Source organism: Salmo trutta, chromosome 17, assembly GCF_901001165.1.
Source record: "Salmo trutta chromosome 17, fSalTru1.1, whole genome shotgun sequence".
NCBI classification, from domain to species: Eukaryota; Metazoa; Chordata; class Actinopteri; order Salmoniformes; family Salmonidae; genus Salmo; species Salmo trutta.
Window position 1 is genome coordinate 57,145,276 of NC_042973.1, and position 24,438 is coordinate 57,169,713.

At 39.8% G+C, this 24,438-nt stretch overlaps 6 non-coding genes across 6 annotated transcripts; all 6 read left to right on the forward strand.

Moving 5' to 3' along the window:
- Positions 1 to 7,031: 7,031 nt before the first annotated feature.
- On the forward strand, positions 7,032 to 7,104 carry trnav-aac (transfer RNA valine (anticodon AAC)). Its single transcript has one exon. It is a non-coding gene; the product is annotated as a tRNA-Val (tRNA).
- A 1,420-nt stretch (positions 7,105 to 8,524) lies between these two features.
- Positions 8,525 to 8,597, forward strand: trnav-aac (transfer RNA valine (anticodon AAC)). The gene has a single exon. It is a non-coding gene; the product is annotated as a tRNA-Val (tRNA).
- A 142-nt stretch (positions 8,598 to 8,739) lies between these two features.
- trnav-cac (transfer RNA valine (anticodon CAC)) lies at positions 8,740 to 8,812 on the forward strand. Its single transcript has one exon. It is a non-coding gene; the product is annotated as a tRNA-Val (tRNA).
- Positions 8,813 to 9,367: 555 nt separating this feature from the next.
- trnav-uac (transfer RNA valine (anticodon UAC)) lies at positions 9,368 to 9,440 on the forward strand. The gene has a single exon. It is a non-coding gene; the product is annotated as a tRNA-Val (tRNA).
- A 141-nt stretch (positions 9,441 to 9,581) lies between these two features.
- Positions 9,582 to 9,654, forward strand: trnav-aac (transfer RNA valine (anticodon AAC)). Its single transcript has one exon. It is a non-coding gene; the product is annotated as a tRNA-Val (tRNA).
- A 761-nt stretch (positions 9,655 to 10,415) lies between these two features.
- Positions 10,416 to 10,488, forward strand: trnav-aac (transfer RNA valine (anticodon AAC)). The gene has a single exon. It is a non-coding gene; the product is annotated as a tRNA-Val (tRNA).
- The last annotated feature ends 13,950 nt before the right edge of the window (positions 10,489 to 24,438 follow it).

Genomic DNA, 24,438 nt, shown 5'->3' on the forward strand with positions numbered 1-24,438 from the left:
AGTGAAGTTTCTGTGAAACTTTTTTGCTATTGTCCCCCATCAGCGTGAGCTGTTTGGGGGATATTGCTTAAAATAACCGGACGGACAACATGGCTTCGACATCAAGAATACAAACGACGACGAGAAAGGACAACAGTGAAATCAGAATGTTAAACGAAGAACTGAAAAAAAGAACATATGAGAAGGAACTGACGGTGAACGTGGAAATAAGTGGAGAAGGGAAAATAACAACGATGGAATTGCTGAGAGGAATAAAGGAAGTTTGCGGAGCAATACTGGGATGTCGAATGAAAGACGGAAATAAGTATGAAATAACAATGTCTCATGTAAATGGAAAAGAAAGACTAATAGACGGGCTAAAGATAAAGAACTGTCAAATCATGGCTAAAGAATTAGGGAACGATGAGCTGGTGGTGTCCTTTTTGAACTTGCCCGCATACATTACGGATGAGGAGATAGAAGAGAAACTAAAAGGCTGGAATGTGAAGGCGACCACGCCAATCAAGAGGAGGATGTGGCCAGGAACGGACATTGTAGATGGGACGAGATTTTGCAAGGTAAAGTTTACAGACAATGTGCAATCCTTGCCATATTCTACTAAATTTAACACTGTCGAGGGATTTGAATATTTTCGTGTAATCCACGACAATCAAGTGAAGGTATGTAGATTATGTATTCAGCCGGGGCACATACTAAAGGAATGTCCGGAATTCACATGCCACAAATGTAGTGAACAAGGGCATTATGCCAGAGAATGTCGGAACATAGGAAATGTGTGCAAAATGTGTGACAGACCCAAAGTTAGATGTAGCTGTAATAAGGGAGAAGATCACTTACTTTTGCAAACAATGGACCTCACGTCTGAGGAAGGGGAGGGGAGTGTGCCGATGGAGAGAGAGGATGAGAGTGACATGGAGAGTGTGACTCCAGAGACAATGGCAGATAAGCTTGAAGAGCCTGTAATGTCTTATGGCAAAGCACGAGACGGGGTTTTAGTCTCTGCTGCTGACAAGGTGGAACAGCAGCACATGATGGGTGAAATACATACACAGGTGGAGATGGTGCAAGGTGCTTCTCAGGTGCCTGAGCCAGCTTTAAGCCTGTGTGAGAATTACACCAAAGAGTGGGTTGGGTCCACTGAAGTCACGGGCACTGTTAAAGCGCACTTTTCAAAAGGCTTCACAGCCGCTCCCCCCAAAAATCCAAATAAAGAGACGGATGATGAAATAGATGGTGAGGATCTTCAGTTGTTTGTAAAAAATAAGAGGTCATTGTCGAAAACCAGGGAGATGATGGGATTTGGAAAAAAGAAAAAGTAGGATTTGAAAGGACTTGTTTGACTCTGATTATACTTCTGCAAACATTAATAATGATTACAGTCGCATCCCTAAACGGTAACAGTTTGAGAAACATGAGAAAATTTGAGCAGGTATTAGTGTCTGTTAAGGCAGACATGTTGTGTTTTCAAGAGACCAATTGGACAGAATCCAAAATGCAGGAGATTAAGAGTAAATGGTCTGATTTAATTTTTTGTAGTCATGGAGGAGATAAAACATGTGGTGTGGCTATTTTGATAAAAAATGATGTGGTGCAGAATGTAAAACAAATATATGCTGACAATGATGGTAGACTTATTGTGATTGAATTTGAAGTTCAAAATGTAGTTTTTCGTTTAATTAATGTTTATGCTTCAAATATTGAATCTGAAAGGAGAGAAATGTTTCACAAATTAAAAACACTGTGCTCAGAAAACTGTATACTGATAGGAGATTTTAATGTGAGGTGTAGTAGAATGGATGCCTCTAGTTGTGCTAAATTCAGATATGACTCTTCTAGAAATGCATTATGGAAACTTATGAATGAGGAGAATCTAGTAGATATATGGAGGGCTGAAAATCCAAACAGAAGAGTATTCTCTAGAAGGCAGGTGGTTCTAAAGGAATTAAAACAAAGCAGAATTGATTTATGTCTAGCAAAACAAGAATTGGTGCAGAATGTTAAGAAGGTGTCATATACCTTTACAGCATATAGTGATCATGCAGTAATGTCATTTGAAATGGGTTTTGGTGTGGAGAGGAGAGGGGGAGGTGTATGGTGTTTAAATGCCAGTCTGTTAAAGGAAGAAGAATATAGAAATGAAATTGTTGAATGTATTAATGATGAAATGTCTAATGTACTGTTAAAAGAGAATGTGTGTTTATGGTGGGAGGAAGTGAAAGCAAAAGTAAAAAATAGGAGTATTAGGTACGCAAAAAATCATAACCGGTTAGATAAGCAGAAAGAAATAATGCTTAGGAATAGGATGTTGCATGAACTTGAAAAGGCTGATACGGATCCAGACTATGATGTTGTGAATTATTTGAAAATCCATGCAGAGCTGGGTAGTTATGAAAAAAAGAAATGTTTGGGTGCTATTGTTAGGAGCAGGGCACAGTACGCTTTGGAGGGAGAGAAATGTACATCCTTTTTTTTGGGTCTGGAAAAAAGAAAACAAACTAAGAGTTACATTGTAGAGTTGGAAGATGAAAGAGGTGTAAAGGTAAACGATTTTGTTGGGATCTTAGAGACAGTTGAAAACTTTTACAGAAATCTTTACAAAAAGAATGATGTAGAGAAAGTGTGTGTTGTAAAAGTGTTGGATACAATTAGTGCCAAAGTATCGCAGGCAGAGAGAATGATGTGTGATGAAGAGATTTCGATTATGGAAATCAAGGAAGCAATTGTTAGCACGCAAGGTAATAAAAGTCCGGGTTTGGACGGTTTAACAAATGAGTTCTATAAAGTCTTTGTAGATATTTTGGCACCCATTTTAGTGAGGGTGTTTCATTATATGGAAGAGAATAAGGAAATCCCTGAGTCTATGTCAACTGGAATGTTAACGATCTTATTCAAAAATAGGGGCAGTAGATTAAAGTTAGAAAATTATAGGCCTATTAGCCTTCTAAATTCGGACTATAAGATACTGACTAAAGTGTTAGCGAATAGGATGAAAAAGGTGATTGGGAGTATTATTGAATCAACACAAGCCTACGGCATACCTGGAAGAGATATTGCAGATGTAATTTGTACAATTAGGGATGTTGTTAATCAAATGAAAAATGAAGGTGGTATAGTTTTAAGTTTGGATTTTAACAAAGCTTTTGATAGAGTGGAGCACAGCTTTTTATTACAAACTATGGAGAGGTTTGGGTTTGGGCCAAAGTTTGTATCTTGGATCAACCTGTTGTATAGTGGGGCTAAAAGTTGTGTGAAATGTAACGGAGTGTTAACAGATACTTTCCCTGTGGAGAGGTCAGTAAGGCAGGGCTGTCCTTTGTCAGCTCTGCTGTACAGTGTTTCTACAGAACCGTTAGCTACATTGATAAATAGTAATAAAGAAGTAAGGGGTGTTGGAATCCCAGGTGGTGGTGTCAGTGTTGTACATCAGTACGCTGATGACACTACTTGTACTGTGAAGGATATAGAAAGTATTGGAAGCATTATGGAAATCATAGATATATATGGCAAGGCATCGGGTGCTAAAGTTAATATAGAGAAGACTGAAATAATGTTTGTTGGGGATATCAATGTAAAAGGGTGTGAGATTCCATTCAAGAGCGCAAAGGATTTTATTAAAGTGCTGGGAGTAAACATTGGTGTAAAGGAGAAAGAGGCAAAAGATATAACTTGGACTGGGATCCTTAATAAAGTCAAGCTAACGTTGAATTTCTGGAAAAATAGAAAACTTAAGTTACAAGGGAAAGTAATTGTTGCAAATGCTTTGGTATTATCCAAATTTGTGTATGTTTTGGGAGTCCTGGACATGCCGGAGTGGGTCCTAAATGAATTGAATAATGTGGTGTCAAATTTTATATGGGATGGTAAAGGAGTGAGAATAGCTCAGAAAACATTGATTGCTGACTATGTGGATGGAGGTTTAAAACTTGTAGATTTAGATGTCAAAAGAAAAGCTATTAGGATAAAAACAGTAAAGAAATATTTGTATGACAGTGAAGATTATGGCTGGAAACACTTCTTTAAAGTCTACTTAGAGGAGAGTGGTGGTTGTGAGGATAATGGTTTATTGATGGGGCTTAAAAGGGCAATGTTTGAAAAGGTACCAGATTTTTATAAAGAGGTGCTAAATGCATGGGCAGAGTTGTTGCCAAATGTATATTATGAATGTGGACATATTGACCTGATTATGAATCAACCTATATTTCTGAATGAGAAAATCAAGAACAAAGAAAAAGTTTTGTATAATAAAGTATTTATGAGTGCAGGTCTACGGCAAATAAAAGATTATACATATGAGGTAATTCCAGGGTTTTTACCTGGGGAAGCTATTTTTGACATAATCAATGAATGGGATGAAGAGGTGGGAAGGGGAACAGTGAATAATATGTATAACAAGATAAAGAATAGTATACCAAGAGAATGGGTTGATTTAATAAATAGTGAAGTTGAAAGAGAAGATTTATTTGTATTTCCTAATTTGTTCATTGGTAGCAGTAAGAAGAAAGTACATTTATCTAGTATACCAGTGAAAAGATTGTATAGAATAATGGTAGGAAAAGTGTGTAGAAGGCCGGCTGCTGAGAAATTTTGGAAAGTAGTTTTTCCGGAATTAGATGAAAAAAAGATATGGGAAAATTTAAATGTAAAATATAATAGTAAGGAGTGTGAAAATAATGATTTCAAATTAAGACATAATAGAATATTTACAAAGGTGGTGTTAAAGCAAATTAATGGTGAGATAGAAAGAGAATGCGATGTATGTGGACGTTTCCCGGAAACTCTAATGCATTTGTTTATAGAATGTGAGGATTTAAAATATTTTTTTTGTAAAGTTAAGGAAATGTTATGTAGAAACTGGGGGGGAGATTTCGTGAAAAAGTATGCGTGGGAGGAACTTTTGTTATTTGGAGTGTCTGGTAAATGTGAGGGTGTTAATGTGTGTTTGTTGAATATGGTTTTGAGTTTTGTGAGGTATGCTATTTTTTGTAGGAGGAATTATGTTTCTTTTGACAGAAAGAGGGTTCAGGTGTGGAGTATCTTTATAGCACTGTTCAGTAAACACATAGATATGTTGTTTAATTATGGGATGGAACATTTTGATGAATCTTTTGTTGAAGGGAGTGGGTTAATTTCACGAGAGGAGAGTGGAGGTATCACTTACAATTTTTGAAAGCACTGTTTTGATATTTACTTTGTTTTTCATTGGGTCCCTTGAATTTGATAGGGGGTGAATTGTTCACCAGCTTCTGTTAGTCTAGTGTCTTCTGTATTGTTCTCTGTGGATTGTACTGTAAACAGTAGATTGTACTGTAAATATTGTAAACAAACATTTTTGATAATAAAAAAAAAAAAAAAAAAAAAAAAAAAAAAAACACGTTTGCTTAACAAGCAAAAGGTCCTCGGATCGAAACCGGGTGGAAACAGTGCTCTTTAACAAGTGCAGTAGGTACTTTACTTTTAACAGAGAATAGTTATTTTCATAAATACCTAATTTTGGAAATTTGAACACGAGCCATGATATCATTAAAATTCGGTTTACTCCTTGCAGCTAATTGTAGCAGCAGTTTCTGTAGTGTAGCGGTTATCACGTTTGCTTCACACGCGGAAGGTGCCTGGTTTGAAACCGGGCGGAAACAACGCTCATTGACACATTCAAGAAGTACTATAACGGTAACAGAGAATTTCATTGATGCCTAATTTTGGAAATTTGAACGCGTGCCATGAATATCTGTAAAATTCGGTTCACTCCTTGCAGACAATTGTAGCAGCAGTTTCTGTAGTGTAGTGGTTATCACGTTTGATTCACACGTGAAAAGTCCCTGGTTCGAAACCTGGTGGAAATAACGCTAATTGACACATTCAAGAAGTATCATAGTGATAACAGAGAAATTCATTAATTACTTATTTTGGAAATTCGAATACGTGCCATGAATATCGGTAAAATTCGGTTTACTCCTTGCAGCTAATTGTACCAGCAGTTTCTGTACTGTAGTGGTTATCACATTTGCTTTACACGCGAAAGGTCCTCGGTTTGAAACCGGGCAGAAACAGTGCTCTTTGACACCTGCAGTAGGTAATGTACTTTAAACAGAGAATAGTTATTTTCATAAATGCCTTGTTTTGGAAATTCGAATACGTGCCATGAATATCTGTAAAATTCGTTTTACTTCTTGCAGAAAAATCAAGCAGCAGTTTCTGTAGTCTAGTGGTTATCACGTTCGCTTTACACGCGAAATGTCCTCGGTTCGAAAAACGGGTGGAATCAGTGCTCTTTAACACGTGCAGTAGGTACTTTACTTTTAACAGAGAATAGTAATTTTCATAAATACCTAATTTTGGAAATTTGAACACGTGCCATGAATATCAGTAAAATTCGGTTTACTCCTTGCAGATAATTGTAGCAGCAGTTTATGTAGTGTAGTGGTTATCACGTTTGCTTCACCCGCAAAAGGTCCCTGGTTCGAAACCGGGCGGAAACAAAGCTCATTGACACATTCAAGAAGTACTATAGCGGTAACAGAGAATTTCATTAATGCCTTATTTTGGAAATTCGAATACGTGCCATGTATATCTGTAAAATTCGGTTTACTCCTTGTAGCAAAATGTAGCAGCAGTTTCTGTAGTGTAGTGGTAATCACGTTTGCCTAACCCGCGAAAGGTCCTCGGTTCGAAACCGGGCGGGAACAGTGCTCTTTGACACGTGCAGTAGGCACTATACTTTTAACAGAGAATAGTTATTTTCGTAAATTCTGTATTTTGGAAATTCGAATACGTGCCATGAATATCTGTAAAATTCGGTTTACTCCTTGTAGCTAAATGTAGCAGCAGTTTCTGTAGTGTAGTTGTTATCACGTTTGCTTCACATCCGAAAAGTCCTTGGTTCGAAACCGGGCGGAAACAACGCTCATTGACACATTCAAGAAGTATCATAGTGGTAACAGAGAAATTCGTTAATGCCTTATTTTGGAAATTTGATTACGTGCCATGAATATCGGTAAAATTCGGTTTACTCCTTGTAGCTAATTGTAGAAGCAGTTTCTGTAGTGTAGTGGTTATCATGTTTGCTTAACACGCAAAAGGTCCTCGGTTCGAAACCGGGCGGAAACAACGCTCATTGACAAATTCAAGAAGTACTGTAGTGGTAACAGTGAATTTCATTAGTGCCTTATTTTGGAAATTCGAATACCTGCCATGAATATCTGTAAAATTCGGTTTACTCCTTGAAGCACAATGTAGCAGCAGCTTCTGTAGTTTATTGGTTATCACGTTTGCTTCACACGCGAAAGGTCCCTGGTTCGAAACCAGGCGGAAACAACGCTCATTGACAAATTCAAGAAGTACCGTAGTGGTAACAGAGAATTTCATTAGTGCCTTATTTTGGAAATATGAATATCTGTAAAATTCGGTTTACTCCTTGCAGCTAATTGTACCAGCAGTTTCTGTACTGTAGTGGTTATCACATTCGCTTTACACGCGAAAGGTCCTTGGTTTGAAACCGCACAGAAACAGTGCTCTTTGACACATGCATTAGGTACTGTACTTTAAACAGAGAATAATTATTTTCATAAATGCCTTATTTTGGAAATTCGAATACGTGCCATGAATATCAGTAAAATTCGGTTTACTCCTTGCAGCTAATTGTAGCAGCAGTTTCTGTAGTCTAGTGGTTATCACGTCGAACCGAGGATGCGAAAGGCCCTCGGATCAAAACCGGGTGGAAACAGTGCTCTTTGACACGTCCCTGGTTTGAAACCAGGAGGAAACAATGCTAATTGACACATTCAAGAAGTATCATAGTGATAACAGAGAATTTCATTAATGACTTATTTTGGAAATTCGAATACGTGCCATGAATATCGGTAAAATTCGGTTTACTCCTTGCAGTTAATTGTAGCAGCAGTATCTGTAGTCTAGTGGTTATCACGTTTGCTTCACATCCGAAAAGTCCTTGGTTCGAAACCGGGCGGAAATGGTGCACTTTGACACGTGCAGTAGGCACTATACTTTTAACAGAGAATAGTTATTTTCATAAATTCTGTATTTTGGAAATTTGAATACGTGCCATGAATATCTGTAAAATTCGGTTTACTCCTTGTAGATAAATGTAGCAGCAGTTTCTGTAGTGTAGTGGTTATCACGTTTGCTTCACATGCGAAAAGTCTTTGGTTCGAAACCGGTTGGAAACAACACTCAATGACACATTCAAGAAGTATCATAGTGGTAACAGAGAAATTTGTTCATGCCTTATTTTGGAAATTCGAATACGTGCCATGAATATCGGTAAAATTCGGTTTACTCCTTGCAGCTAATTGTAGAAGCAGTTTCTGTATTGTAGTGGTAATCACGTTTGCTTCACACGCGAAAGGTCACTGGTTCGAAACCGGGCGGAAACAACGCTCAATGACACATTCAAGAAGTATCATAGTGGTAACAGAGAAATTCGTTCATGCCTTATTTTGGAAATTCGAATACGTGCCATGAATATCGGTAAAATTCGGTTTACTCCTTGCAGCTAATTGTAGAAGCAGTTTCTGTAGTGTAGTGGTTATCACGTTCGCTTAACACGCGAAAGGTCCTCGGATCGAAACCGGGCGGAAACAGTGCTCTTTAACACGTGCAGTAGGTACTTTACTTTTAACAGAGAATAGTTATTTTCATAAATACCTAATTTTGGAAATTTGAACACGTGCCATGTATATCAGTAAAATTCGGTTTACTCCTAGGAAGATAATTGTAGCAGCAGTTTCTGTAGTGTAGTGGTTATCACGTTTGCTTCACACGCGAAAGGTCCCTGGTTCGAAACCGGGCGGAAACAACGCTCAATGACACATTCAAGAAGTATCATAGTGGTAACAGAGAAATTCGTTTATGCCTTATTCTGTAAATTCGAATACGTGCCATGAATATCGGTAAAATTTGGTTTACTCCTTGCAGCTAATTGTAGAAGCAGTTTCTGTAGTGTAGTGGTTATCACGTTCGCTTAACACGCGAAAGGTCCTCGGATCGAAAACGGGCGGAAACAGTTCTCTTTAACACGTGCAGTAGGTACTTTACTTTAAACAGAGAATAGTTATTTTCATAAATACCTTATTTCGGAAATTTGAACACGTGCCATGAATATCAGTAAAATTCGGTTTACTCCTTGAAGCTAATTGTAGTACTAGTTTCTGTGGTGTAGTGGTTATCACGTTTGCTTCACACGCGAAAGGTCCCTGGTTCGAAACTGGGCGAAAACAACGCTCATTGACACATTCAAGAAGTACTATAGCGGTAACAGAGAATTTCATTAATGCCTTATTTTTGAAATTCGAATACGTGCCATGAATATCTGTAAAATTCGGTTTACTCCTTGCAGAAAAATCAAGCAGCAGTTTCTGTAGTGTAGTGGTTATCACGTTCGCTTTACACGCGAAAGGTCCTCGGTTCGAAACCGGGTGGAAACAGTGCTATTTGACACGTGCAGTAGGTACTGTACTTTTAACAGAGAATAGTTATTTTCATAAATTCTGTATTTTGGAAATTCGAATACGTGCCATGAATATCTGTAAAATTCGGTTTACTCCTTGTTGCAAACTATAGCAGCAGTTTCTGTAGTGTAGTGGTTATCACGTTCGCTTAACACGCGAAAGGTCCTTTGTTCGAAACCGGGCGGAAACAGTGCTCATTGACACGTGCAGTAGACACTGTACTTTTAACAGAGAATAGTTATTTTCATAAATACCTTATTTTGGAAATTCAAACGCGTGCCATGAATATCTTTAAAATTCGGTTTACTCCTTGCAGCTAATTGTACCAGCAGTTTCTGTACTGTAGTGGTTATCACATTAGCTTTACACGCGAAAGGTCCTCGGTTTGAAACCGGGCAGAAACAGTGCTCTTTGACACATGCAGTAGGTACTGTACTTTAAACAGAGAATAGTTATTTTCATGAATTCTGTATTTTGGAAATTCGAATACGTGCCATGAATATCTGTAAAATCCGGTTTACTCCTTGTAGCTAAATGTAGCAGCAGTTTCTGTAGTGTAGTGGTTATCACGTTTGCTTCACACGCGAAAAGTCCACGGTTCGAAACCGGGCGGGGACAACGCTCATTTACACGTTCAAGAAGTACCATAGTGGTAACAGAGAAATTCATTATTTTGGAAATTTGAATACGTGCCATGAATATCTGTAAAATTCGGTTTACTCCTTGCTGAAAAATTAAGTAGCAGTTTCTGTAGTGTAGTGGTTATCACGTTTGCTTTACACGCGAAAGGTCCTCGGTTCGAAACCGGTCGGGGACAACGCTCATTGACACATTCAAGAAGTATCATAGTGGTAACAGAGAAATTCATTAATGCCTTATTTTGGAAATTCGAATACGTGCCATGAATATCGGTAAAATTCGGTTTACCACTTGCAGAAAGATCGAGCAGCGGTTTCTGTAGTGTAGTGGTTATCACGTTCGCTTAACACGCGAAAGGTCCTTGGTTCGAAACCGGGTGGAAACAGTGCTCTTTGACACATGTTGATGATCAGTTACTTGAGAAGGAGACCAAGTCAGGACGCAAGACCGGGTGGATTCAATTATAGTAAGGCATTTTATTATGAGACAAAGATATTTGGCAAAGCGTGCACGGACTCCTTCGTTTAGCTCATAGGGAACTAGCGGAAGAGAGCGCCGAAACATGGTGTGCATCCAATTTATACAATGAAATAACAGTGTGTTGACGTAGGTTGAGTCTAGTAGGTCCGCTCTCCTGACTGGTCGATGAGTGGAGGGACGGTCCATTCTCCAGGTGGTGTCGACTTCCCATTGGCCCTGGGCAGTGTCCTTTGTCCTCGGAGTCCAACACCCCTAAGTGTGTTTTTCTGCTAATTCGTGTCTGGTTGGTTACGATATTCATGGAATGTTGTTTTTTACACCAGTGGTCAGTTCGTGTGGCTAGGGCGCTTTCATGTCTTGACATTTTTGTGTGAGTGCTTAAGTCAGCCATCTGTCTCTGGGTGTGGTCGTGATTGGTATCAGTTGGTTGCTCAATATGTCTCTGGAATTTTGTTGTGTGCTGTTGTGAAGCATGTTGTGCAAATGCCCTCCTTATATATCATTAGGTAAAACGTTAGATTTTCTTTATTACAAATCCCCCTCTTCACGTCTGCAAGACGTGACAAAGAAAAAGGGGAACAGGCTTGCTCGGCGGTAGGTACTTGTCGTCTCATTGATCTGAACTTTCACTCGGTCCGTAGCTCACCATCTGCTCCGTTATCATCTCTCTAAAGTTCTGGTTATTAAACCTCTTGCACACGGGACCAAACAACAACCACACAACCCAAACACACTCTTACAGGTTAAAGCAGCCCATAATACAGTTCTTGCAACACTTTTCCATTTCCCAAACATGAGCTGTGTTATCAAAAATGTACGTACAGCAATGAACCTAATCATTCTACCTACACCATCCTCTTTGCCCGTAACCTATCGAGAGTCAGTCTATTTTACCAGGTCATGAGGGAGGTGGCGGATAATTGGTCAGAGAACCTCTTTACTGCATCCCCGGTTTCATTCATAAATCTCTGTTGATTATAAAAGATGTCATTCATTCAATCCACATTTCTATTTATTGTCAACTACCAAAATAATGTAGTGTTAATGCCTTCACATATTTGATTCATAGCTTTGTATTCATGTGGAACTTCCCTGAGGATGCCAATAGCATCCATCTAGACAAAGCTACTCCCATCCTGGTCAAAACTCCTCCTGTACCTACTTTAGCCTCCTATAACTGGTCTCTTATCACTAATTCAAACTGGTTGGACCAATAACCCCAGGGCGCAAGTTCCTAACTACCCTTTGTGGTAATTCTTGTTGTATCCGTCCTTTGCTGGTACTAGCCCACCCTTCATCTGTTATAGGTGCTATGAGGTTACACATTTTCTCCTGTGCTTTCAAACCTAAGTCAGTCACATTAACGATTACCTTTCCAGCCATTAAAATCATCCAAGTTCTCGGTGCCATTCTTGTATCTATAACACTGGTGCTCATCAGGAATCCAGGTGAACCGAGGTGGGTTGGCTGAGTACTTCAATCTGGCCAACCCCTACCCCTGTACAGTTGTCTGCTTCCCCAGGAAATTGGTTAATGTTTACCTTAAATTCTACATCTTGATCTTCTTTGATTCCTTATTCTGTATGTCACTCATCAGTGTATTATATATTTTATCTTTTACTTCTTCTCAATGACAACGGTAACCTATGTTTAGTACCCGAAGGTGGTGGATCTGAATGTATCAGAAAGATTAGATTATGATGCAGCTCAGAGTCTCTACTCTTCCCAAAAACCGTCAACCCTCTCCTGTCCTTAGTCTCTCTGCTTGGTACCACCCCATACTCACACCTCTAGGAGCACACACAGTAATGAACGGTCGGGATAGGAAATCTTCGTTAAGGAGGTAACCCCCGGACCCTGTTGGTATCGGTTCTTCTCCTAACTCTGTGTGTGATCAGCAGTGCTCATATGTGTACATACCTCTTTGCAGTGGGTAACGTGGACCCAAGTGACTCTCTCAGCTTTTCTAATGGCAAAGGCAATGGTTTAACAGCACCTGGTATGGGCCTTCCCAACAGGACTGCTTCCAGTTTTTTCTCCTCAGGGAGTGGATCCACACCCAGTCTCCTAGTTGGATTGAGTGAATCACCTTCTCCTGTAATTCACCTGTTGGACACAAAATCTTGGACATACGGGTTTGGTTAACAGTCTTCTCATGTGCTCTGCTAGTATATCTTTAACTTATATGTCTACCTGTTCTGGTCTCTCTAACTCTGGCATTCTATAGGCTCTACCTGATTAGCTAAACTGTCATCCATCATTTAAAGAGATATAATCCCTAGTGTTGATACTGGGATCTCTTGTCCTAATATTCTAGCTACCATAATCATGTCCACCAAGTAAGTTGGGAACGCTTCTACCCATTTGCTTTACTTATCTGTTACCGTTAAAAACCCCTTCTTCACCTCAATTCGGAATAGTTCAATAAGTCCATTTCCAAATGTTGGAATGGACATTCTACAAAAAATGTTTTTGTTCTAGTAGCATCCTATCCTGTTCTATCGCCTGCTCTACTATACTCCCCCTTTTTATACATGGCTCAAGCCATGTATCAATTCTGCTGCATTTCATAAAAATGTCTTTGGTAAGATCAGTAAATTATCCTTATGTCAGCCCATCTCTTTTAGGATTGCCCCCTTCCATTTACCACATGTCCAATTCTCCCTGGGGCATTCATCCTTAGCTACCCTGTGCATTTTTCTATCAAGTGTCTTATCTTCTTTAAGATTTAACAACTACTTTCAACTAAATTATCATATCTTTTCCTAGCGAATTTTACCAAACATAACTTAAAATCCAAACTATAATACATGCCTATGGAGCCGATAGTCTCTCCATGTATTAATATCCTAACTAAATGAACCTAACTAAATTATCCTGTAATCTTCTATTCTTATGTCTTTTCTGTCTCTCCCAGTGTTATTTCTGTCCTCACCTGTTTATAATTTAACTATGCTGGTCTCCACTCACTAACCGTTATCTAATTCTTCTGTGTCCCTTTTATCTTCTCTTCCTTTCTTATGCTCTCCTCCTCCTACTTCCAACCCATCAAGGTCTCAGCAGTGCAGGGGAGTACTAAATGTCTCATTGTCTTATTCCATAGCTACTTAAATTTATCTCGATACCCTCAATGATCCTGGATCACCTACAGATGTCATATATTCCTGTCCTGTTGACAAAAGTCTACCCTTATTAAACTTATTCACAACAAAATATAATAATACTATTATGTCGATTCCATAGCCTTGTTGTGTTAAATCTCTTACACTGAATACAACCACCGCTGACTTTCTAAGGGAAAATAAACTTATCTAGATAATGTAAAAAGTACCCCTAATTATCAAACGATATTCACATAACATAATCAGATCAAAATGACTAATCTGAACTACTCCACAAAGAAAAATTATTGTACCCTTATCGTCATTCTTATTGGTTCAAATTATCCAATTCTGTGTAAGAACTTTAATTCCATCATAATTACCAGTTCTACAAATTTCCTTAAAGTCAGTATCACAAATGACCTTAAATTCACCATCCAAATGGCTTTTCATTGCGGCTGATCAGACCACAAAAGGAAAAGTCACCAGAGGGGTCGAAAGTCCTACCACCCTTTCAGAACCGTGTTTCTTACTACATTTAGACAAATGAAGGCTAAGAACTTTATCTACATTTTGTATCTCAATTTCCCAGAACAATCCCTATGAGAGGAATTTCACGTGTTTAATTAAAACTCAGAAACCAAAACTTCAAAATGCCATGTGTGTATACCCCTTTAAGATATCCTGTCCCTAGGTATTTTTCCCAAAGATAGTTAAGCGCTCCCTTTTCCATAAAATAACCACTTGGTCAGCATTTCCTCATACTACACCGATTCAAAAACCCAAACGTTAACTACAAACAAAACCTAAAAATACTTTATAATTCCATTATACTCCCCCCAATCATTAGTTTTAAACTTAATTGAACATGCGCTACCCTTGGATACAATACTGTACTTCAAACCTATTAAACTCCCCTACTTTAACATACTACTTGACTAATTTAACCCACGATTGCTTAAAACCTTAAACCCCTTCAGTTTGTCTGCAAACCGGCCCATTCTGTTTGCTAAGAATACACTGCCATTATACACAACTGTGTTTAATGTGCACCGTCCCTGTAAAAATAAAATTAACTCCACCTGCAATTCACTTTACTAACTTAATATTTTTCCATGCAATGTTCAAATCCCCACCAGTGAGAGTTCCTAAGGATACTCCGGCAATGATTATGAAAATAACAAACAGGGGAGCTGATATCCCCAGCCTCTCCCAGGGAGGGAGATAACCCGACCCTGGGCGTGGCGCCTTAGGTCGTGGAAACGGGAGCTGTGGTCCCATTTTCCCCAACTAAGGTTTCAGTGGTTGGAATCGAATTTTAGGGCGCGCAAATCGGCCCTGGTTTCAGTCAAAGTTCTGGAAGGGGTTGGGGCCGGAGTGCAGTGTGTAAGGTGGTGCCAAGGCGCGCCTGATTTACCTTTGACCTGGACAGAGTGTGAAGTAACTTCCTTCACTTCGTACGGTCCACCTGGGTTCCAGCCACTTTCTCTTGTGGACTTTGACCCTCACCCAGTCCCCAACTTTTACCTTCAGTGGTGGCGAATCTCCCGACAGCTCCCCCTCTTGGACCTTGCGGATCTGTGTGGAGAGAGCTGCAGAAAGTTCCGTCAGTTTTCTCACATAGTCAGACATTGCAATTTGTTGTACATCAAGGGCGGGCATATGACCTCCCTCCCTTGGTGGACCAGGCATGACTCTACCAGTCATTATCTCATGAGGAGAGAGATGGGTGCCTGCACCTGGAGAGGCTCTCATAGCCATCAACGCCAGGGGCAGGGCTTCCACCCAAGTCAACTTCGATCCTGCACATACCTTAGCTATTTTAGCCTTAAGGGATTGATTGACGCGTTCCACGAGGCCCTGAGATTGGGGCCTGCACACCGACCCAAATTTGTGTACAATCCCGAATCTCTCCCACCAATTGCTTTATACTGTTCCTTTCCCCCAGCTCTATCCTGTATTTTTTGTTCCAAATATTCACTAAATTTGAGCTTGGTTGGTGGAGTAGTTGCCATCTTATTATCTGTATAAGTGTCTCTCTATCTTTGTATACTTAGCCCGTCGCTGGTAAAGACCAGCAATGTATTCACAGCGCGGACACCGACTTATCTCTGGTGTCCCACCCTCGTAAACAAAGTGTTATGTGGTTATATTTTATTTGTTCCCCACAACCCCAAAAGCACGGCGGCCCTCAAATTGTTTAAATATCACCTTGGTATTGGAGGTCTCATGGAACGAACCCCCAAATCATGCAGTCATCAGGGTTATATAGTTACAATGAGTTATATTTACTTTAATTCCTCCACATGTACATGGGTGGTCTCATCTGGTTGCCATTCCAGTAGCCCTCCCAAGTTAACGGATATATTCTATCAATGACGTGCCACACAGGCTCACAGTCTACACGGGGAGTCACACAGACTTTGACCCACACAGGATCGCCACACAGGCTCACAGATCCACACCGGATCGCCACACAGGCTCTCTATTCAGTCAAATATCTTTGTATTCAGCCTTAACATTTGTTAACACAATTTACATACAATTTAACAACAATTCATACTCACGCCCAGTACTACTGATCAAAATTTGGATAAAGACTATAATATAATATGCAGATTTTGTTTTAACAGGCTCTGCTTACCTTTTTTTAGTCGAGCTCGTTGATCAGTTTCCCGGGGCAAGTAGAATCGCCGATGGCTCCTGCGGACAGGTCACCCGTCCTCACGAGATTGTCCTGGACTTGTCTCCTCTCACATCAACCATTTATGGACCGAATTCAGAAGTATGAAACCATCCTCTGCTACCAAGTTTTGTTGATGATCAGTTACTTGAGAAGGAGACCAAGTCAAGACGCTGGACAGGGTGGATTCAATTATAGTAAGGCAGTTTTATTAAGAGACAAAGATATTTGGCAAAGCGTGCACAGACTCGTTCGTTTAGCTCTTAGGGAACTAGCAGAAGAGAGCCCCAAAACATAGTGTGCATCTGTTTTATACAACATGATTGTAATGCTATGACGTAGGTTGAGTCTTGTAGATTCGTCCTCCTGACTGGTCGTTGAGTGGAGGGTTGATCCGGTCTCGGGTCGGTGTCGACTCCCCATTGGTCCATGAGTGTGTTCTCTGTTCCTCTAACCCTGCCCTCAGGGATGGGTTGGTGTGTGTGTGTACGTGTGTGTTTTGTGCTGAGTCATTGTCTGTGTGTCTCTGTAGTCACAAGATGTTATTGCGAGACTGGCCGCTGGCCCCTGTGATCAGGGCATTTCCTGTTTTATCAGTGCTGTGTAAGGTCTAATTCGGACAATCTGTTTCTGGGTGTGCGTGTATAGCTAGTATCAGTTCAACACAGAATGTGTCTTTTGTATCAGCAGATAAGTGTTGCGCAATAGACCAGCTTATGCGATATATTTATTACAGCGGACAGAAATACTAGGAGAGAGGGGTACCCCTACACAGAACTGAACCGGATCAAAGATGGCGGACAGATATACTAGGATGGAAGCAAATGTAAGGGATTATAACGAATCATGCAGAAACATGTACAGTTTACAGGAATGTTAGTTAATGTAGAGACAAACGATTATGCATTTTTTTAATCGTAAAGTTCATTTACGAAAATCGCGATTTAGCAAGCTAGCTGACTAGCTAACATTAACCAACTAGCTGACTAGCTAACATTAGCCAGCTTGCTGACTAGCTAACATTAACCAGCTAGCTGACTAGCTAACATTAGCCAGCTAGCTGACTAGCTAACATTAATCAACTAGCTAACATTAACCAGCTAGCTGACTAGCTAACATTAACCAGCTAGCTGACTAGCTAACATTAATCAACTAGCTAACATTAACCAGCTAGCTGACTAGCTAACATTAACCAGCTAGCTGAGTAGCTAACATTAGCCAGCTAGCTGACTAGCTTTATGGGTGTTGTGACATGAGTATGAAATTGTAATTCTGGTTGTTTTAGGGACTCCTGAAACAACCAGCAAACCAGGCTGTCGTTTTGTGAAACAGTGGATGTACAGAATCTAGCTAGCTGAAGAATTTACTGCAAATTGAAAGTACAATTGTGTAAGCTTGCCTTGCTGATATTTGCCATGCAGATAGATTAAATAACGTAGCTAGCTATGTTCTTGCTTATTGTGCAGTGGATGATTATAATACCTGTATGCCTATGGATGTGTAGCTAGCTATCTAGCCGATCTGTGTATGAACCCAAACGTTTGGTATGCATATTAGTTCAGAACCTATGAACCTCAGCTATCATAGCCAGTTGTATCAACTTCAAAACAGCCTGAATGACATTAATGAAGCCTATGGATTGAGTAGAATATAATGTAACTTTGTGCCAAGGATGCAAGTCGTATATACATGTAGTTATTACCATGCATGAGATCCCCACATTGTAGCCTGTACATTTAATATATTCACTGATCATGTACTATACCTTGGAAAATAAAGGTGCAGTTTAGGTATGAATGTCTTTGAGATTATTTTTCAGTCATATCCAATACCAGGAGTATCAAATTCCAGTCTTTGAATGACGCTGTGTCTGCATGTATGTATTACAATTATACACTTCAACAGTGTTTACCAATCTTGGTCCTGGGACATCAATGGTTACACATTGTAACTAATAGACTAGAAACAGGATTTAACTAGTTAATTCATATATACAGAAATATAATGTTAAAAAACAGAACACTACACTTCCTATGCATCATGTAAATACTCTAACACTGGTTAATCTCAACATCTAATGCCCTTCATCTGCATTGATCTGATAAACACAGGATAGGTGGAGTATTTCATCAAATTACACTTCATTTCAACCAGTAGAGAATGTGAAACGCTTTATTGAAAAGCTCATTATCCAAGTGTTATAAATACAAGTTTCAATCTGTACTTCAATGCACATCTGTTGTGCATTATAAAAACAGAGGAAGAAAGAGGAGGTGGTGAGAGAGGTGTAAAAGACAGAAAGGGAAAGAGGTAAGCACATAGGAGCAGGGAAGGCAGCATATGATTAATGAATCACAGTGCTACCTAAATATTCTCTCAGTTCATAACAATTACATAATAGTGTCTCTCGTCGGCACAAAGGTTCTTAAAAGCAGGTGAGGTGGCGATGATGGGACTGGGGGTTGGCATCCTCTCACATCAAAACATACCTGCAGACGAGAGACAGATGGAGAGAGAGAGAACATGTTTAAACCTTGTGTTATTATTTTTTATTCTAACATTGTTAGTCATCAATCAGGAGGTGAAATGCAAAACTGACCTTGGATTATTACCTCTGGGACTACTGCATCTCTATCTGTATTTCAATGTAAAGCATCTCTTTAATAATACTTCCTGTTAACCTGACCAAGTGACCTCTCACCTCTGATCATGCTGTGCCCTCTATGTAGCCAGTTCAGATGCAGGAGGGGTTCACCGACACAGCTGATATAACCTAGAGGATTTAGGGAGAAGGGGAGAGCGGGATGAAGTGAAGGAGAGAGACTGTTATTGAGAAAATAAGGTAGTTAAAGCGACAGTGTTCAACAGGAATCTGTGTGTGGCCTCACCTGGTGTCCACACCACACTAAGTGGCTGCAGAGTACTTTATGCTGAAAAACATGAACGGACCCACAAGGACAAACAAGATAGTGTAGTTATAGAAATAATGAAGTGTCTTACTATTCTCCATGGTTGGCCCTCCTGCCTATTCGATCGAAGGTGGAAAAGCCACAGTTATATACCTGAACCTGATTACTACACAACACAATCCATCAATCAGATAGATACATGAGTGTGTAGGTGTGGGTTATAGGGTGTCTAATTGTTCTACATTTTTTCAATATGGGTGATTTAAAATAGCCCGTTTTGTTTTTTGCACAGACATCACACCCTTACCTAAACAGCACCCTCACCTGAGAAGTAGAAATCAAAGGGAGAGAAACTGTGAATTGAATAACTGCAGTTGACATAGCTCAGTAAATGGAAGAATACTCTTATTGCAATGTGAATGGCTCTTAAAAGAGCCTTTGGTTGTGCATAGTGTAGTCTATGGTGTTGCCAGGGAACAGCACCCTCTTTGAAGAAGTAGGAGGTGAAGATCTCATGCACACGGATTGCCTCTCTTGCTGCGTTGTTGGACCCCATCCTTGAAACATCCTGCAGAGCAGCAGACTCCTCCTCTGGCACACGGCGGTGAACTGCAGATTCCCTCCTGGTCCTCGTGTCCATCCTCATGAAGTTACACAGGACACAGGTAGCCTTCACACACCTGAATTCCTCCAGGAGGCAGTCCCAGATGACCCTGGTCACCCAACCTTGCAGTGCCCTACACGGTAACTGTAGGCAATCGTTATGAAGGAATCTCCAGTTACAAGGTATCTGTAGGAATATGGAAGACAATGTAATTATTAGACTGTTACATCACCAGGTCATTGTGGATTACTAAAGTATAATATCCCTGATAACAAATCATGATAACATTGGATTGATAGATGCATGGGCACACATATGTACATGTGTAGCATGTGACAATAACAGGATCATATCAAGGACGGCATCACAAATGAATACATAAATACCACTTGAAGCTCGATCATTTGAATCAGCTGTGCAGTGTGAAGGCAAAAACAACAATGTGCCCCTCTGAGTCCCCAGGACTGAGAACCACTGCTCTTCATTGGGACCTCTTCATACGTAGACTGGCTTTCATAGAGCTCTTTATCTGAGGACAGACAACCTCACAAGAAACAGACTTCATTATAGTCAAATTACACCACACTGAATATTATGTTACTATTATCTCCGTCCTCACTTCTAGGGACAGGAACTACACAAAAGTACCTGCCCTATCCAGAATAGCCTCCTCTCTCACTGACAGTTGGGCTGCTATCCTTTCACCCTCCTCCATGGCTGTTAGCTAGCTACCTACAAATGTATTTGGAGTTTGTTTTTTACAGTGATAAATACATCAAGATAGCTAGCTAATATGAAGTTAGGTAGCTGGTGATGTTTCATTCACTTAGCTATCTATCTATCTATACAGAATGTGAAGTTGTCTAGATAGCTCATTTAGCAGCTCATTTGAGTTAGCCTGCACTGTAGCTAGTTAGCTAATAATACATTATTTACTTACTTGAATAGGTTCTTCCAGCCATGTGGACAACTGGAAACAGGGCAGTAAAGTTTGTCACCAGAGCGTTTTAGAGGATATTACTAATGAACTATGTACCCATTTAATAACCAGACCTTCATACAAACTTGCTCTGCTGAATTCTTGATGGAGTCACAATGGGCGGCCTAAGAGGCATCTAGTCCATCTGCTGACTGGACGCAGTTCTATAAAATGTACATTTTATCTTCAGACAACAAGTTAAAGTGTAGGAAGCATGAGTTTTTACTCACCAGTGTAACAACACAGTGTGGTTAAAGACTTAGTAAGTTAGTTGTAGCCACGATCTGGTTCCCTATAAGTACAAACAGTTATGTTTTTGTTTTAAATTTACAAAATTAAAATTACAAATTTACATTTTAAAATGTTTTCTTCACTCAAGTATGACAACTGTTTTTTTTTACGGGTGTAGGGTGGAAGCTGACTCCCCGTAAGAGAGAATTACTGTCAGTCGGCTTCCAGTATAGGTCTGTGCTAAAGCCATCCCCATTCCTCTTAAATCAAAATGTCCAGATAACTTGTTTCATGTGCATCAAAGTTGATGGTGAATTTCAGATGTTCACTGCTTGTATTGATGAAAGAGTAGAATCGATGAAGTTCCTCTGCTGTCCTCTGGAATAGAAGGAATAGATGTAACATCAATGAAGTCATTTTCAGAGCCTGATAAGGTGCTAGAATGGATTGTTAGGGCTGACAATCACATTCTTCTCTAACAACCCCACATATAGACTGGCATAATTAGATGCTATTTTTTTAAACTACAATGACCATAATGCACTGCATGCCGACTTGTCTTGTCTGTGTTTCTTTTACACCTGCTTTGTAAAAGAGACAGAAGAATGCACAACGGTCAATGCAATCTGGCGTCCTTGGGACATCCCTACCCTAAACCCTAACCTTAACTCTAACCATTTTAAATGTCAACTTCAATGGGCTAGGGACGTCCCAAGGATGTATCTCCACCTGAAAATACATGATCTAATTGATTGATCATTGGTATTCAGCAGTCATAAAGCCTTATTTACTTTAATGAACTACTAAAATAGTGATTTTGTCAGACAGCAGCTCTACACTTTATTGACTGACTGATCCATTCATCCTTCCATCCCTCCTCAGCCTTCCTCTCCTCTGAAGACCCAGTGAGGGTGGAACTCAGTCAGAGAGCTGTTGAGGGACTGGTTAGGAAGAACACTTCTACAGCCAGAGAGGTGAGAGGTCACACATGGTTTAGATGGTAAATATTTATGTCCCCTTAGCGGTTCATCGCATAAGCAAAAGGTAATATGTTCCATCATCCATGTTTATTTACATTAGTGCAAATTGTCCACTGATCTTGGTGTAATTTCTCACCCCTTTCGTCTGTATGAAAGTTAATTTCCCCTCAGGCACACACATTTGTTCTTTGATATTATGACGGTAATTTGTGTAAAATGTACTTTGTTTAGCGACCCCTAAATTTAAATGCATCACTCCAAAATGTAGCTGACTGTCTTCTGCAGGTTGTCCTCTAATCAGTGAGGTAAAATTTTTCTCCATTTCCATGTGTTTTGTTGTGTTAGTTTGAAGAGCAGATTCAACCTGATTTCCCCCCAAATCTATATAAGATTTGTGTTTTGCGTTTAGCCAGTGCTTTGCCATGGATCTTTATTTATTTTTACTGCACGTTTTTCCTATTGGAGATGAATTTTGTTTGGGCTCGTTCCAAGGGGACGAGAGTTCTAGAAGCTAGTGGGATTTAGAAAGACTTGAGTTCTAGAAGCTTGTGGGATTTAGAAAGACGAGTTCTAGAAGCTAGTGAGTTTTAGGAAGACGAGAGTTCTAGAAGCGAGTGGGATTTAGGATTCTATAGAAAGAAAAATGAGAAAAATATACTATTGTATATTATTATTTAGAAATACGTGTTTTTTTCTTGTTTTTAATTGTTGACAGCCAGTAGACACCATGTTTATATTGGTGAAGGTGAAGCATTGTAGTTGATTATAATGTGAAATGGAAGTTGTTTTCTGTTGGTGGTGAGCAAACTTGTCCAACAAAAATATAGGATATATTTGTTGTCTTAAGGTGTTACAGGCTTTGGTTTTTCCATTTATGTTTTGAGATTGGACTTTAGCACGTCTAGCCCTTTAGCACGTCTAGCTCGTTAGCACGTCTAGCTCGTTAGCCCGTCTAGCTCGTTAGCACGTCTAGCTCGTTAGCACGTCTAGCCCTTTAGCACGTCTAGCCCTTTAGCACGTCTAGCCCTTTAGCACGTCTAGCCCTTTAGCACGTCTAGCCCTTTAGCACGTCTAGCCCGTTAGCACGTCTAGCTCGTTAGCCCGTCTAGCTCGTTAGCCCGTCTAGCACGTCTAGCTCGTTAGCACGTAGGACGCACTGATTGGTGTCACCTCGTTAGTCAGTATGTGTTACACCTGTGCTGGCTTGTCCATCTCGTTAGTGGGAAGGTGTTTCACCTGAGCTGGTCCAGGTTCTATTTAAGAGTGTCTGGTCCAGTGCTCCAGTTGTCTTGATACATGTGGAGAGTCAACACCTTTAGTTGCTCCACCTTTTTGGTTTGCTTCCTGTCTTTAAGTTTGGTGTGGGATTTTCTTTTGTTTTCCTCTTCTTGGGCAGATTTAGTGGGTCTCATGGTGGGTGTCTTTTAGGTCCCAGTTGTTGTTACTAGTCAACTTTCAGTGGACACCCCCATAGTGTCTTTCAGAACCCCTCCTAAAAACAAGTTATATTTTGGGTTGGATATTGCATCCAATTAATATTTTAATCAATGGCATTTCCTTACAATGCTCAGTAGTCTTTCAGTTATTATTGTTTTTTATCCTCATATTTGTGTACTAAATATTTCTGATTATTTTCATCGTTTTTTCCTGTGAAGCCATTGTGTTGCATCCATGTCTGACATGTGCTGTATAAATAAAGCTTGATTTGAACATATTGTAAAACAAATTAACCCAATGACTGACCAATCATCAAACTCTTGGTCCACCTTAGTATGAAAAACTGTATCAATCCCACGTTTCCAGCCTGCTGAAGGCGTGGTGGAGTGGTAAACACCACCCCCGGCTCTACCAGGGGCTTGAGGTGGTCTCCCACAGCTCTGCTTATGTCATGTTCTGTGGACTTGCTGTTCCATTTCTTGACTGCCCCTGCAACACAGAAACACATTTAGTCATATTATATAAAACACTCAAAGTAATGGATATGGAGCATCTATGGCCTCAGTTACACCTGGCACCTAAATGTGACTTCTGTCATCTGATCACTCCAAGCTGCATTAGGTTCAGATCTACCAGGATGGGCCTTTGACACAGTCAGGCCACTGATTATGCATCAGCAATGTAAAGAGATGGGGTGAATGAGGGGAAAAGTAAATTTGACACAAATTACCTTCATTAATCAAATCAAATGTTATTGGTCACATACAGGTGTTCAGCAGATGTTATTGCAGGTGTAGTGAAATGCTTGTCCTTCTAGTTCCCACAGTGCAGCAATATCTAACAATTAATATCTAACAATTTCACAACAAATACCTAATACACACAAATCTAAGTAAAGGAATGGAATTAGGAATATATAAATATATGGATA